Consider the following 15,585-nt stretch of genomic DNA (forward strand, 5'->3'; position numbering starts at 1 on the left):
GGCACTTTGTATATACATATATATATATATATGTCTTAAATGTAAGATACGAAATAGAAAAACCACTCAAGGAATAAGTGCCATGAGTGTTAAAGCTTCAACACGGGCCGTTCGGTTTTGGAAGAACGGATGAAAGAAGGGGTTAGATGAGGAGCAGATATCAATGCCAACCAGCTCTAGGGGGCAAAAATCAACAGTTGGAATGTCATCAGACTAAGAGACAGTGTCACTTCGCAGCTGGGAAAAAGAAGAAATGAAGCACTGATCTTACCATTTATTCCTCCCAAAAAACTCTTTCAGGTGCAGCTAACTGGCATTTGCCAACAGGGCAGGACAGCCATTTGGCTGGCAAAATAAAGATAAAATAATGTCACATCAACACCTGGCTTAGTAAGAAATGCACACACTGCTCAGCCTGGAGCCATAGCCATAAAGGTCCCACTCAAGGGCTCACCTAAGCATGGGAAAGCACCTAGCCATCATTATCCAGAAGCTTAGAGCTTAGACTTGCTTAAATGAGCATCTTATTTGTATGTGGAAAGAGCAGGCCTTGAGCTTTTTGTGAGAAGTATTTGGTTTATAAATGGTACGGAAGGTTTGAAAGACCATAGGACGCTGTGTTAGGTGTGATGGGGAATGAAAGAGGGAGTAGAAAAAGAATATCTGAGGTTTCTAAGCATGTGGTTAACTCAATGGCCACAACTCAGTGTTTCTATGCCCATAACACCTTTTAGTGAAGAAACAAGAAGCGCTCAAAAATAATGTCGCTTTTACCATGCTCCTGCATGGACGTATTACAGGCACTGATACAGACGAGCAAACTGAATCACAAAAAGCAATTCTTGTTTCAAGTCACCCAGCAAATCTCTGCGTCATTTCCAACGAAGGTACTCAAATCACAGCACTCACTACCTGCAGTTTTCCCACTTCCCTGCTCTAGCCACAGCATCCTTCACAATCAGAACCACGCACTCTCAAGGCCTTTATCAGTCCAGAATAATTCCATAATACTTTCTAAAGTAGCCAGCCATCATTGGGATGTAACTGACACTCTTTACCTCACATTTGATTTATGGACTTGTGATACCACCCAAGAAAAATAACAGCCCTTTCCAGTACACCTTAGAGGGTTGCAGACAGTTGAGCTAATGTAAGAAGAAAACAAACAAACCTTTGACAACAGCTGGTATAAAAAGCAGCAGCCCTGAAAAAGGCACTATCTTCATATTTCAGTGAGATGCTAGAAGAAGAAGGGAGGTATGCAATGTGACAACAGCACGATTTGCTGCATTCTCTCAGCTTCACGGATCCAAATTCATTTTGCACCTTCCTGTGAGCACCTTCAGGAGCAGGCAGACAGATCAGAAGTCACTGAACCAGTTCAGCAAGAAGCTCCATTGGCACTGTTTCTTCAGTACGATAGGGGTAGAAAAAACACTGGTAAGGAATTATGTTTATTCTGAAAAATTTAGATGGTATAATTGCATGCTCTTGCAATCACTTATTTGCTCCTGGTGGAAATGATGGATTTCCTGAGACACAATGTAAATTTTGTTGGACAACAGAGAAACTGCTGGACTTAATTTTGCTTCAAGAGTGTTGATACTCAGTGATTACTTACCAAAGGTCTCTTCATGAGCTATTTATGCGAAGCACCTGAATTAAAATACTTTATTCTTTGTCATAGGACTTAGTTAACCTTGCTCAGTCACAAACTGGTTAGGTCTGTTTATCCCTCATTCAAAGCAAGCTTTGTTTCGCTTCCAGTTATATTCCTTGATTTTCTATGTTATCTATGTTTCTATGTTATCTCAGTTACGCTAAAATACAGTGCATATTTGATTTGAACATATTTAGAGGATAAGCCTTCTATTCAGAATAGGGACTGAGCCTGAATCATATCTATGGAAAGCCAGGAAAAGGCTGAGGTGCTGATCTATTCATGTACTCATTTGTGTACTGAACAATATGCACAGTTAATTTAATTTGTACTTAGTTTACAACTTTCATTAGTCCGAGTTCTTGTTGTCTATTTAACTCTTTGAAACCTTAACGAAGAAAGTATGCGTATTTTTAATTTTTTTTTCATCAAAAAAAGAAAATGACCGTAACAAAAAGCCATGAGAAAGATGAGAAAACAGTAGGAATAAAGCTGTTATTTATTTATTTATTTATTTTTGAGGGGGGGAGAAGGGAATGAAGGGAAATTATCTTTTTGTTGGAGCCAATTTTCCCCTCTTCCCGTAGAGAGGGCCTTTAAGAAACCACAGAATTAAATCTGCCTGTAGTAAAATGATGAAGCCTGTACTTTCTGCCACACATCCTCAATCAAATCTGTTCTTAATCTTTTCAGGTATCTAATATTGTCAATAAATACTTTCAACTCAATTGGTATCCTTCTTACCACTGCACATGAAGCTCTATCTGTAAAATCTTACATACAGACTTCAGCTTTATTTTTATTCATTATACTTTATGAGAAAAAGCTGGCTGTGTTTGTGGTACGGATTTGGGGCTGAAAATTGTAAAAACTTACGGAAATGAAAAAAAGACACCTAGCACTGAATAAATACCGTGAATGTTTGTAAATACATATACATATGTATATTAATAGATATGTATAAAATATACAGTGCATAAAATTAATTCATTTGTCAATAATAAAGCATCAGAGTGAATGTGTAAATTAACAATTTGCTATTTTTAAAAGAACAGTATACATACTATATTCAAATTGCAGCATTTTAGCGTTGCTTTTTTAAATGTTTTAGAAAACTGAGGTGAATATGAGAGTCAAGGTTTAGATTTAAGAAGCAAAGAGTTTGGAGAATTCCAATACATACCTGTTACCGATGTAACTGAGATTCCCCAAAGGTAAAATTAAAGCTCTCATTTTTGAGTTAATATTCAATTAAAAGGCTAATGCCTGTCACTTTGTTCTGCTTACACCACAGCACTAGTCTTTGCTGCCTTGCCCTGCCACTGCAGGAAGAAAACAGCTCCCAGTACTGTTTCTTATGACAGAGAAGGCTAGTTGATGTGGCCCAATTGGCTGCATGAGCAAAGCTACAGAGAACCTATCTTCGTCTTGGTTTCCCTGTTAATTAAGCCACAGTAAATCAAACACAATTTCAGCAGCAAAGACAAAATCAACTGTTTGGCAGGCTGCTGGCTGCTGCTTTTCCTCCATCCCACTCCTGGCTACCCACCAAGCAGCTGCTTAGAATCTGGGATCAGAGTTTGTCTCTACACAGAAATGCCTTGCTTTGCTAACTTTGCATAGCTATTCTGGGCAATTAGCCAGCTTCTAAACCAGTCTCCTCACCATCATAAAGATAGCCTGTGATTCAGGAGGTATTTTGAGCTAGAGCTAGCCTAGCCTAAATAACTGTAAGCTCTAAGACAGCCTGCATCCACAAAGGACCTAACATCTTCTCCACAGATCCCCTGTATTTGGGGCATTAGATTAAAACATTAGTAGAAAGCAACAGGGTACCATATGCACGAGCAGAAACAGCAAAAGCACTCAAAACCAACACAGTTATGCTTGGTAAAGCTTATAGTCTGCCTGGATGCAAGCATGCAAAATGTTTGTTACCACTAGTGATGCCCTTATGCACCATTGCTTGAATTCAGGGCAAAACTTTGCCTTTGAGCCACTCCAATAATCTTTGCTGGGTCTAAGAGGAAGATGCGTCATTCTTCGACCCATTCTTGGCCATGGACAAACAAAACTGAAAAAAAGGAATGAGAGAAATAGAATGAGAATACAGGAAAAAATAGTCTAAGGGAAAAAAAGATATATAAACAAGGTAAGAGAAGCAGAAAAGCACCTAGTGCAAGAGTGTGGAAGGAGTGGAGAAGGATTAGAAGGGAACTGGCAGAAACAAATGACCGAAGCATCATACAAGGGATAATTTTTTAATATGGCAAACAGAGTTGTTAGTAGCACATAACCACAACAGGAAACCACTTGCACCACTTTCATTCATTTTTCTAGCTATGACTAGGTATGAAACTATTTCTTAACACTCAACACAATGGAGTTGTTAGTCACTTCATTTATGCTGTGTAGTTAAGCATATTTTTAAGCTCCTTCTACATATTGGAAATAGCAGCCCATAAAATATCAATTATGAATTATACAGAGCAGCCCATAAACAAGCCAACATCAGAAAAGAAAAATCTCCTTTCTAAGTAATTTATAACCTAGCTTAGACCAATTCCAAAGAGAAATATATTTGGGTGCAAAACATTAAAGTTTTCCATTAACAACAGTCCACCACCTTTTAAGAAGGGAACATTTTGATCGCTTAGAAGCTCTGAAATAACTATTATATTCTAAAAGTTCCCACGGATAAACTCCACTGATTCCTTTAAAAATAAGCACAGGCTCTCCATTCCTCTGGAGGTAACCATCCTCTAGCAGTTAAACTGAGTTGGAAGAGTTCAAGGGCACAAGGGCATCTAGCTGAGCAGATCAGAAGAGAGAAAAAGCTGTTTGTCAGTGCAAAAGAATAACATAAGCTCCTTCCAAAGCAGGTGCTTGACCCCTGCCTCCCAGCTCTTCATTCTCCCAATGTGCAAATGGCACATTGAGCAATGCTACTTGTTGGCCTACACTATCTACACTGTAGGTCAGGACCAAGCAAATAACCTGGTTTATTTTTAATCTAGGATCAAAAAATCTTCTCGTCTATGACTAAGGAGGGAATATTCCAGCAGGACTGTTGTCACATGACAAATCAACTTGTGCTTACTCACAGGGGAACTGGATTGAGGATCAGGAATTCTACCATATGTCGAGCAGAGCTTTGCTGCACTAGCAAATCTAACTTTTCTCTTGTGCTCACATGCTTAGCTACTTTTTAAAACTACATTTAATTTCGTTTTGATGGTGAGTATATGCATTATAATTATGTGGAATTATTGGAGAAAATCACTACCTAAACCACAAACAGTAACAAAACAAAGTTTTATAGTTAGTCCCGCATATATGCATGTGATGCATTTAACTGTAATTTTTTCAACATGAAGTTAGGTACAGTCTTAACACATTTCAAAAGATATGCATACATACATATATATATAATTTTATATGTACATAGTGGAAGAACCCTCAGAAGTCTATTTGTTGTGACTTGAAAGAAGGAGCCACCAGGAATATTTTCAATTCTCTGTATGGCTGCCTGACTTATTTTATTAGTGGTTTACTCTGAGAAGGTGAATTGCTCTCAAAGCAAAAACAGATTGAACTTGTCAGGGACTGGAAAATCATGCATGTTTTGATCAGACTTTTTTCCTTTTAGAACACGCATGACTTTCTAGTCCCTGACAAGTTCAGTGTCTGTTCTTGAGATCAAAAAAAAAAAAAAAAAAGGAAGAAAACTTCAAACAGAAGCATATTGAAGCATATAGAAGCAGAAGACAGGCTCACATACATGTGCACACAATAAATGTGTGTAGCTGAAGTTTGTGTTACAGGCAAATTTCAGCAAAGCAGTCACAGGCCTTCTTGCCTATGTATTTTTACTGTTCTCACTTTATATATATTTGTAAAAATTGATGGTATAATCTGAAACACTCTGTGTCAAACCTCCTAGTTTCTACCATGTCCCCTCTGTAACCCTAGATGTTCATGTCCGACAGATTTGGTACTTGCTTTAGATGCAAATTCTGCTTGTGCCTGTAGGAATATCTCACACCCTCGATCTGAATTTGTGAGATCTCTGAGTATCCCAAGAAGTATTAAAGGAATTTTTCACATTTTGAGACAAAAGACAACAAACACAAGGAAGGGCAACAACTCAATCACCAGACTTGTTGATCATTTCCTATCATAGGCGGTCATCAACAAGGTAAATTCAATTTAAATGTAGAATTGTCTCACTTAGCTTGGCAAATGCAGAACTGTGCATTCTTAATGCAGAGGAACATTAAGAGTGTTCATCTGTGTGGCCTCTCTTTAGATCTTCAAAGACAAACTCAAATGTAGTGAGCAACTTGTATTGCAAAACAAAGCTCAATATTCAGATATTTATTTAATAATAATATTACTTTCCAAGCCCAGATGGTGTCCCAAGAGATAATATCTCAACCACTCCTGGAAGAGTCCAGAACAATGCCTGAAAAACAGTCATGGGAGGGGACCTGGTGCCACCTTTTTTTGTTTGTCTTGTGGCCAGATTGGCTTCAGCCAATCCTGATCTGAAGCCAACTACAATTCCAAACAGGAGCTGGGTCTGCTGCTGCTTCCCTTATGTACCACGTGGAGCATCCCTAGTACTGGACACAGGATCGGCCTTTTCCTTTATTTCTCTTTTTCCTTTTCCTCTCTAAGTAACACAAGGCTTACTTGAATTTTCTATAAAACCACACAGTTTAGGCAGATATATTTGTGGGGGGGCTAACACATATAGGATATCCGTTTTGTAGAAGTCTCATGTTGAAGTTTATCTTTTTCCTTTTATGTATAGACCTTGAGTGTTGTTTCACCTTAAACTAACTGGGGTGATATGTGAATCTGGATGCCACTCCCTCCCTTCACGAGACTTCCATAATCATAGAATCATAGAATGGCCTGGGTTAAAAAGGACCTTAAAGATCATCCAGTTCCAACCCCCTGCTATGTGCAGGGTCACCAACCACCAGACCAGGCTGCCCAGAGCCACATCCAGCCTGGCCTTGAATGCCTCCAGGGATGGGGCATCCACAGCCTCCTTGGGCGACCTGTTCCAGTGTGTCACCACCCTCTGTGTGGAAAACTTCCTCCTAACATCTAACCTAAATCTCCCTGTCTCAGTTTAAAACCATTCCCACTTGTCTTATCACTACTTACCCTCGTAAACAGCTGTTCCCCTTCCTGCTCATATGCTCCCTTCAAATACAGGAAGGCCACAATGAGGTCTCCCCGGAGCCTTCTCTTCTCCAAGCTAAACAAGCCCAGTTCCTTCAATGTTTCCTCACAGGAGAGGTGCTCCAGCCTCTGATCATCTTAGTGGCCCTCCTCTGGACCCGCTCCAAGAGCTCCACATCTTTCTTGTGCTGGATGCAGTACTGCAGATGGGGCCTCACAAGAGCTGAATAGAGCAGGACTAATTTGGAAGTAAATTATACTGGTCTTGGATTAAGGGATTCTTTTTCCCCCAGAATAAGGTAATGCTGCAGGGAATAATTCAGGTACAGTCGTAATAGTATAAATTCATAGTCTGTTAATTTTAATGTGTAGACCTATGCCTTGTAGAAAGAAAAAGTTAAAAATGATTGTTGTAATGGATATTTTCAAATGTAGTGTCTCAGTCAATTAATCACTGATAATCTGGAGACTTGAGTCTCATGCAATCAGTAGAAAATGGGCTAGTGGCAGTCATTGCTTATTTTAACAGCACTAGACTAGAGTCAAACTGGAGTGAAAATACAATGAAGGCAACAGACAGCTTCTGCACGCTGCAGATCAGCACATTAGATTTATACTGTTGTATTTCAGATCTGGATTATCTTGATATATATTTAATGACTTGATGTTTTGTTTCCAGGCATCCTGTCTTGACCTGTCTGCTTTTATACTGACAGCCTGGTTAGCCAGAGGCACCCCACACGTGTTCACTTGCATGTTTAGCTGGATAGTAGTCTAAGAAAAGCCAGAATAGTGAGGCCCAACACTGGGGGAGTTCTTTCCCTCTTCTTCTTGTGTTTGTGTCCACGGAATATTTATTTGATAAAGCAGCACTTCTGCTTAACCAATCAAATCTTTCAAAATTATTTATGAGGGATGACAGATAGAGTTATGATGTAGAGGAAAACTGATAGACAGTGAAATATATTACCATAATAAGATGATATGCAAAATTATTCTTTGCTTATTGAGAAGGAACAGGCCCTCCTAGCATACATAAACGCTTCATTATCTGCTGCTCCTTTCTTGTCCCCAGTGCAAGAATAAGGACAGCTGAAGCAGGGAAATGTTATTGCTAATCTGCATTTATTTAGCCTATAAAACTGCATCTGCTTAAGCCTGAAGGTCAAGGAGGAATACTTATTTACAAGTCCGTTGGTAGAAATATTTTCTTTTATAGCATGCACATCAGTACCAAGCAGTAGCAGTGGAAGATTTAAACATTTCATCCCTTTGAATATTTGAATCTCTTCCAAATAACTGCATTGATTCAGATACCAGCCAGATCACTCCTCTGTCTCTCTTGTACTGTGGGATCCAGATCCCCAGCCCTGCCTTTGCTCCAGCAGGACCTGAGCTTCAGACTGCAGCAGCCAGTCCCCTTCTTCCCCATCTGTGAGTCCTCTATAGGACATAGCTTCTCTCTGGTCCTCTTTCACCTATCATAGCTTCTAGGCCTATAAGCCATATAGGAGCTCAGAAAATGGGGGTCATTCCAGTTATCTTGTGAGTGCACCTTTCTGTGGCACTGTGAATGAATGGTACAGATTTAAAACCACAGAATGGGCTCCACTGATCCCAACTACCTTTCCTTGCTGGGGCAAAAAGCTTTTTCACTGTGTACCAAGAGGGAGTTACTTTACTACAGGAGTCAGGCTTCAGGATTTTAAAAACAACAAGAAGGGATTTTACGGGTACATAGGTCAGAAGAGACAAGTCAAAGAGAGCATACTTCTTCTGCTAAATGAGAAAGGAGAACTGGCTACAACAGATACAGAGAAGGCTCAGGTACTCAGTATGTTCTTTGCCTCAGTCTTCACTGCATCCAGGATTCTCACATCTCTGAACTTCTATGTGGGAACCAGGGGAGAAAACTCTGCAGCCCACTCACGAGACTGACTGTGTACAAGTCCATGGTGCTGGATGACATGCATCCCAGGGTCCTAAGACAGCTGGCTGATGTGGCTGCCAAGCTGCTGTCTGTCATATTCGAAAAGTCATGGCTGTCAGGCGAAGTCCCCAGTGACTGGAAGAGGGCAACATCACTCCTATTTACAAGAAAGGGAGGAAGGAGGGGAACTACAGGCTGGTGAGCCTCATCTCTGTGCCAAGGAAGATCATGGAACAGATCCTCCTGGAAGTCATGTTAAGGCACACGACAGATGAGCGAGTGATCCAAGACAGCCAGCTTGGCTTCATCAAGGGAAGGTCATGCCTGACCAATCTGGTGGCCTTCGGTGATGGAACGATGACATCAGGGGACAAAAGGAAGGCAAGTGAGATGATCTACCTGGACACGTGCTAGGCCTTTGATATCGTTCCCAACCACATCCTTATCTCTAAATTGGGGAGAGATGGATTTGACAGGTGGACTATTCAGTGAAGAATTTGATTTGAAGGCTGCAGCCTGAAGGTTGTGGTCAGTGGCTCTGTGTCCAGGTGGAGGCCAGTAACGAGCTGTGTCCCCCAGGGATCTGTCTTGGGGCCAGTATTCTTTAACATCTTTATCAGTGACATAGAAGATGGGACTGAGTGCACCCTCAGCAAGTTTGCTGATGACACCCAGCTGAGCAGTGCAGTTGATACAGAAGAAGGAAGGGATGCCATCCAGAGGGACCTTGATAAACTCAACAGGTGGGCCCATCTAAACCTAATGAGGTTCACCAAAGCCCAAATGCAAGGTTTTGCACTTGCGCCAAGGTAATCCTAGACATATACAAAACTGAGAGGAACTCCTTCAGAGTAGCCCTGTGAAAAGGACCTACGGGTGCAGGTTGATGAAAAACTTAACGTGAGACAGCAGCGTGCGCTTGCAGGCCAGAAGGCCAGTGGTATCCTCAGTTCTATCAGAAGACAGTTGGCTAGCAGGGTGAGGAAGGTGAGGCCCCATATGGAGTACTGTGTCCAAATCCAGAGCCCCTAACACAGGAAAGGTGTGGAGCTTTTGAAGAGGGTCCAGAAGACAGCTGTGAAGATTATCTATAGTCTGGAGCATCTCTCTTATGAAGATAGACTGAAGGAACTGGGCTTGTTCAGCCTGGAAAAGAGAAGGCTGTGGGGATCCTCATTGTAGCCTTCCAGTATTTAAAGGGAGTTTGTAAACATGAGGGAAATAAACTTTTTACATGGGTAATGTAGTGATATGATAGTGATAAGACAAGGGGGAAGAGTTTTGGGGGAAGAGTTTTAAGCTAAAGGAAGGGAGATTTAGATTAGATGTCAGGGGAAAGTTACTGACGGTGGTGAGGTGCTGGAACGGGTTGCCCAGAGAGGTTTTAGATGCCCTGTTTTGGAAGATGTTTAATGCCAGATTGGATGAGGCCCTGGACAATCTGATTTTGTACTTGATCTAGCAGCTTGGCAACCCTGTATGTGGCAGGGCGGTTGGAACTTGATGATCCTTGAGGTCCCTCCCAACTCGAGCCATTCTATGATTTTATGATTCCTTTACAAGATATGGAAATATGCACCTGGGAACGAAGAGACCTAGGAGAGCAAGTCCATCATCCTCAGTGTCTCACATGCTAAGTATGCTGAGCATCAGCCTTCGAGGCAGTGCTGGTCCACCAATGGGCCTTGGAAAGCCACCAAGAAGGTAGTTCCTCCATGAGTCAGTGTCCTCAAGAGGAGCAAGAAATTCTTGCAGTGGGGCAGATGTCCCTTGCAGAGCCAGCACCTTGATGAACAGATTGGCACTTGAATAAGGGCTGGCAGCCCAACTGCTGTGGCGTTCCAGTTCCTCTGCAGCAGAAGATGTGACAAACCTGTCCCTCCACTCCATGGGTGCGCTTGTGCCCCCATTTGCACAAACAGGCAACAGCACGGGTCTATCTGTAAAGGACAAGTGCTGGGAGTGATGCAGGGCATCAGCAGCTCTCTCACTAGCAACTGTTTTGCTGGATGCAGATGTGCATCCACATCATAGAGGCACAGGAGCCTTGCGGGAGTCATCCAGCTTCAGCTGTGTTTCTTCTGCATGATATTGCTCTCATGGGCCTACAAGATCTGTGACAGGCAGAGGGAAGGCGATGACTTAGGAGGTGGAAAAGCTATTTGCAATATGTGCTTACAGAAAGCATTCTGCTGTGCTGCATCAGGCATAACAAAGTATGGCAGGGAGCTGCATCTCATTCCACTACTGAAGGAAAGCTCTTTGGAAATAGCAGGTTAAAAGCTTTATTTTTCCTTCCTGCCATTAATGGCAGGAAGAGAAAATATAGCTCTTAACTTCAGGTAAACATCTTTTCATGCAGCTTAACATAATGCCTAAAAATAATCTCAAGAAAATGCCCGTTTCCTTGATGGTACCTCATTCAGGGTAGAGCATGCCCATTCATACTTACATTGGGAGTCAAGACAGTCACAGCATAAGTAGCCTGGACACTGCACTGGTGATGAACTTGCAGGGCGTGCAGTGAGACTGCCAAAGCTGGTGTAAGCAGCAGGCATCTGCAGGTGTAAAATAATGCTTCCCAGCAAAGCAGGCCAGGTACTGCCCCAGCCCTCATTTCTGACAGCTTGATTTTGTCAGAGGGTCCCTTCTCTTCTTCCTTCCAATACACAAGCAGCAGGTTCTTCTAGATCCTCTGTCTGGTAAGTCAAACATCTCCCAAACTGCATCCCAGGATTCTGGGAGATGGCTGATGTGGTTGCTGAGCTGCTCTCCATCATATTTGAAAAATCATGGCTGTTGAGTGAAATCCCCGGTGTCTGGGAAAAGGTAAACATCACTTTCATTTTTAAGAAAGGGAGAAAGGATGACCCAGGGAAATACAGGCTGGCAAGCCTCACTTCTGTGCCTGGGAAGATCATGGAGCAGTCCCCCCTAGTTTCCATATTAAAGCACATACGAAACAAAGAGGTTATCTGAGACAGCCAGCACGGCTTCATCAAGTCTGGTGGCCTTCTATGATGAAGCGATGGCATCAGTGGAAAGGGCTACCTGGACTTCTTCAAGGCCTTTGACAAGATCCTCACCACATCTTTCTCTCTGAATTGAAGTGGTATGGATTTGAAGGATGAACTGTTAGATTGATTTAGAACTGGTTGGATGGTCACTGCCAAAGGGTTGTAATTAATGGTTCTGTGTCAGGGTGGAGGTCAGTCACAAGTGGTGTCCCTCAGGGGATGCTCCTGGGGCCGGTGCTCTTTAACATCTTCATCAGTGACATGGACAATGGCATTGAGCGCATCCTCAGCAAGTTTGCAGATGACACCAAGCTGAACGGTGTAGTCGATACATTGGAAGAAAGAGAAGCCATGCAGAGAGAGCTGGACAGGCTGGAGAAGTGGGCCCATGAAAACCTAATGAGCTTCAATAAGGCCAAGTGCAGGGTGCTGCATTGGGTTAGGGCAATCCCAGGTATTTGTACAGACTGGGAAAAGACCTCCTTGAGAGCAGCCCTGTGGAGAAGGACCTGGGGGTCCTGGTGGACGAGAAGCTGGAGCCAGCAGTGTGCACTTGCAGCCTGAAAGGCCGGCTGTTCTCTGGGCTACATTAAAAAAGGGATGGCCAGCAGGGAGAGGGGAGGTGATTGTCCCCCTCTACTCAGCTCTTGTGAGGCCCCATCTGCAGAAAGATGTGGAAAGTCTTGGAGCAGGTCCAGAGGAGGGCCACTAAGATGATCAGAGGGCTGGAGCACCTCTCCTATGAGGAAACGTTGAGGGAACTGGGCTTGTTTAGCTTGGAGAAGAGAAGGCTCTGGGGAGACCTCATTGTGGCCATCCAATACTCGAAAGGAGCATATAAACAGGAGGAAAAATGGCTGTTTATATGGATGGATAGCGATACGACAAGGGGGAATAGTTTTAAACTAAGACAGGGAGATTTAGGTTAGATATTAAGAGGAAGTTTTCCACACAGAGGATGGTGACACACTGGAACAGGTTGCCCAAGGAGGCTGTGGATGCCCCATCCCCGAAGGCATTCAAGGCAGGCTGGATGTGGCTCTGGGCAGCCTGGTCTGGTGGTTGGCGACCCTGCCCACAGCAGGGGGGTTGAAACTGGATGATCTTTAGGGTCCGTTTCAACCCTGGCCATTCTATGATGAGCATATGATGAGCATACCAACAGGTAGCCCAGCCAGCAAAGCATTTGCTATCCAGCAATAGCTTGTCAGGCACCAGCATCCAGTCTGTTCACTGTGATTCATTCTATAGTCTTCCCTTGTGGCAAGTCCAGTGTGGGACTTCTCTCCTACTCACACCTAGTCAGCCCTCAGGGCACAGAAAGGGAACCACAGCTGCACCCCCACCACATTCCAGAGGCCAGCCTCAAACTTTCCACAGTCCATCTCCTACCCCTGTGGGAAATCATATCCACAAGTTTTGCACCATATCCAGGGTCTAAAGATTTGCTGTGTCTTAGCTCCTAACGAATTTAAAATTCATTTCTCACTCTTCTTGCTGTGCAAGGACATGCTATTCTTCCAGCCAGCCAGTCCTAGTTCTTTTCTGCATAACTGTTGTCACTCATACCTTCCTGGCTGTACCAGACACTGTGCAGTCATACCCATGGACACTGCAGTCACCCAGTTTTTAAATGATCACTTCAGACTAACCAAGAAATAACCGTTAATTTCAACTCCACCACAAGGCTACAGTAACAGCCTTTACTGCACAGGCTGCTGGATAGGCCCAGAAGGAATGTGGAAATCTGAGTCAGGAAATCTGCAGCCAACATTCTGTGCAGCTAATGCAAGTCATTTTGCCTCCGTCTCTTTTCTTTTACACCTGCAAAATGGGAAAACATATCCAAGAAATGTGATAGTTTCATTGCTTCGTATACTGAAAGCACCCAGGATTTGCCAATAAGCAGCAGCATAATAGCATTAATTAGTACTGCCTTGTAATAATGCAGAAACAGCTTGTTCTATCCTTTCTAAATATATATATAAAGATAAATATATATATATATAAAGCACCAGCACGTGTCTTTTAAACAGCTCAAATAGATAGTTAATATCAGGTGTGTACCTGGAATCCTGAAGCTTCGTTGTTAATCAGCCAATGACTTTGGCTAGGCTGACATTTTCCTGGCTATTTTTAGAGCATGACTCAGATGCTGTGCTACAGAGCCTGCAAAATCCCTGTAGGCTGATACCAGAGCCTCATTCAAAGCTGTACTGAGCATCATGCAAGGAAGGAAAGGAAGTCAAAGAGGACAAAGGCTTTGTTCGCACACCTTCAGTTCTTTCTTTAGAAAAAGAAATAAACTTGAAATAAATAAAATTGAAAAACAGGGTGTTACGGCAACATAGAAGGGTACTTGTAACTGCAAGGAAACTCCTCCTTACATGGCTCTCAGCATTTTCAAAATGAGTCACTGGCTTGGTAGAAATAAAAGTGAGTCTTGTAAATGCTGTTTCCAGATGTGACCGAAAACCCCGAAGAGAGAAGCGTTGAATTTTCAGCCAGTCCTATGCATAATTGAATCCTTTGCTCACCTCATCTCCATGAGAGCAGCTGCCATGAAAAAGAGACCCACATACCTGATTAGTGACTTCATTTACTGAAGTCCAAGAGTAAAGGAGCCACTGAGGGCGGGGATGGAGAAAAGCAGGCATTCGAGAAGGCGGTCTTTTGTGAACTGACTTGTTCTCCTCTATAACTTCATTATGCGTCACTTCAGAAAGGGCTGATATCCTTGGAGAGTAATTTCATACAGGTTTAATTCTCTGTGCAGTCTCCTGGATCTGCTTAATGAAGCAGCACGTAGCTGGAGTGAAAGCTATTCCTGGGAAGTCGGTTTCTCATAAGAGGAAAGATCAGGAACTGGGCCTTCATCCATCAACTTTAATATACAATGAAACAAATCCTTTCTCCCTGCAATTCCTGGGTTTTATTTTTAGTTATTTTCCTTTCCAATAGGAAACAGAGACTAAATACACTTGGTCTGAAGTGCAGTGGAATCTCTGGCTGCATACTGGGAAGAAATCATCCGAGCAGTTCCTGTTGCATAGTCTTGCTTGGATGATGTCCTCAGCACATATCCAACCCAAATGTAAGTAGACAGCAAGGTATGGATACATGGTTTGGATAGGGATAGCCAGGAAGCTATGTGGGCTGCAGCAGGACCAGCAGCTCATCCCCATCAGCTCCCAAAGAGCCTAACCTTCTCTATCCTGAAAACAAGAAGGAAAAGCTATTGTAGAGGCAGAGATTGCTTGGTGCAAGTACAACTGAAGTTGTGATTGTGATGGATGGCACTGGCAGACTGTTCAACCCGTTTGAGTCCTCTGGCAATGCTTTTTGAAGGATATTGGCTGTTTAACACAGCAATAATGCTTAGGGAAAGGTTGAGCTGTCGCCTTCTTATCTCACCTCCCCCAGCTCTCACTGCCCAGCCTTCTAAGATCTATCATCTGGGTTTTGCTGGACTAGTTATTACACATCAATAAATTAACTGAGGATTCAAATTAAAAATAAAAATGTTTTTAGCAACAGCTCTGTAACACATCATAATTAAAATTAATCACTTAGTGCTGTGGTGCTGCTGATTGCCCCTTGACTACAGATGGTTGTCACCTGCAGAAGCAGCTCTAAGCCATCACAGCCATCCTGCACATTGACAAGTAGAGCCACCACTAGCAGGAGACAGTATGAGATCCTTACCAGTGCTCCCACCCCCAGCACAGGGCTGAGAGGATGGGTAAAAGCTGCCTGAGCCCTCAGCAGGGGCAGCCTACCTC

Source organism: Meleagris gallopavo, chromosome 4 (assembly GCF_000146605.3).
Source record: "Meleagris gallopavo isolate NT-WF06-2002-E0010 breed Aviagen turkey brand Nicholas breeding stock chromosome 4, Turkey_5.1, whole genome shotgun sequence".
In the NCBI taxonomy this organism is placed as follows: domain Eukaryota; kingdom Metazoa; phylum Chordata; class Aves; order Galliformes; family Phasianidae; genus Meleagris; species Meleagris gallopavo.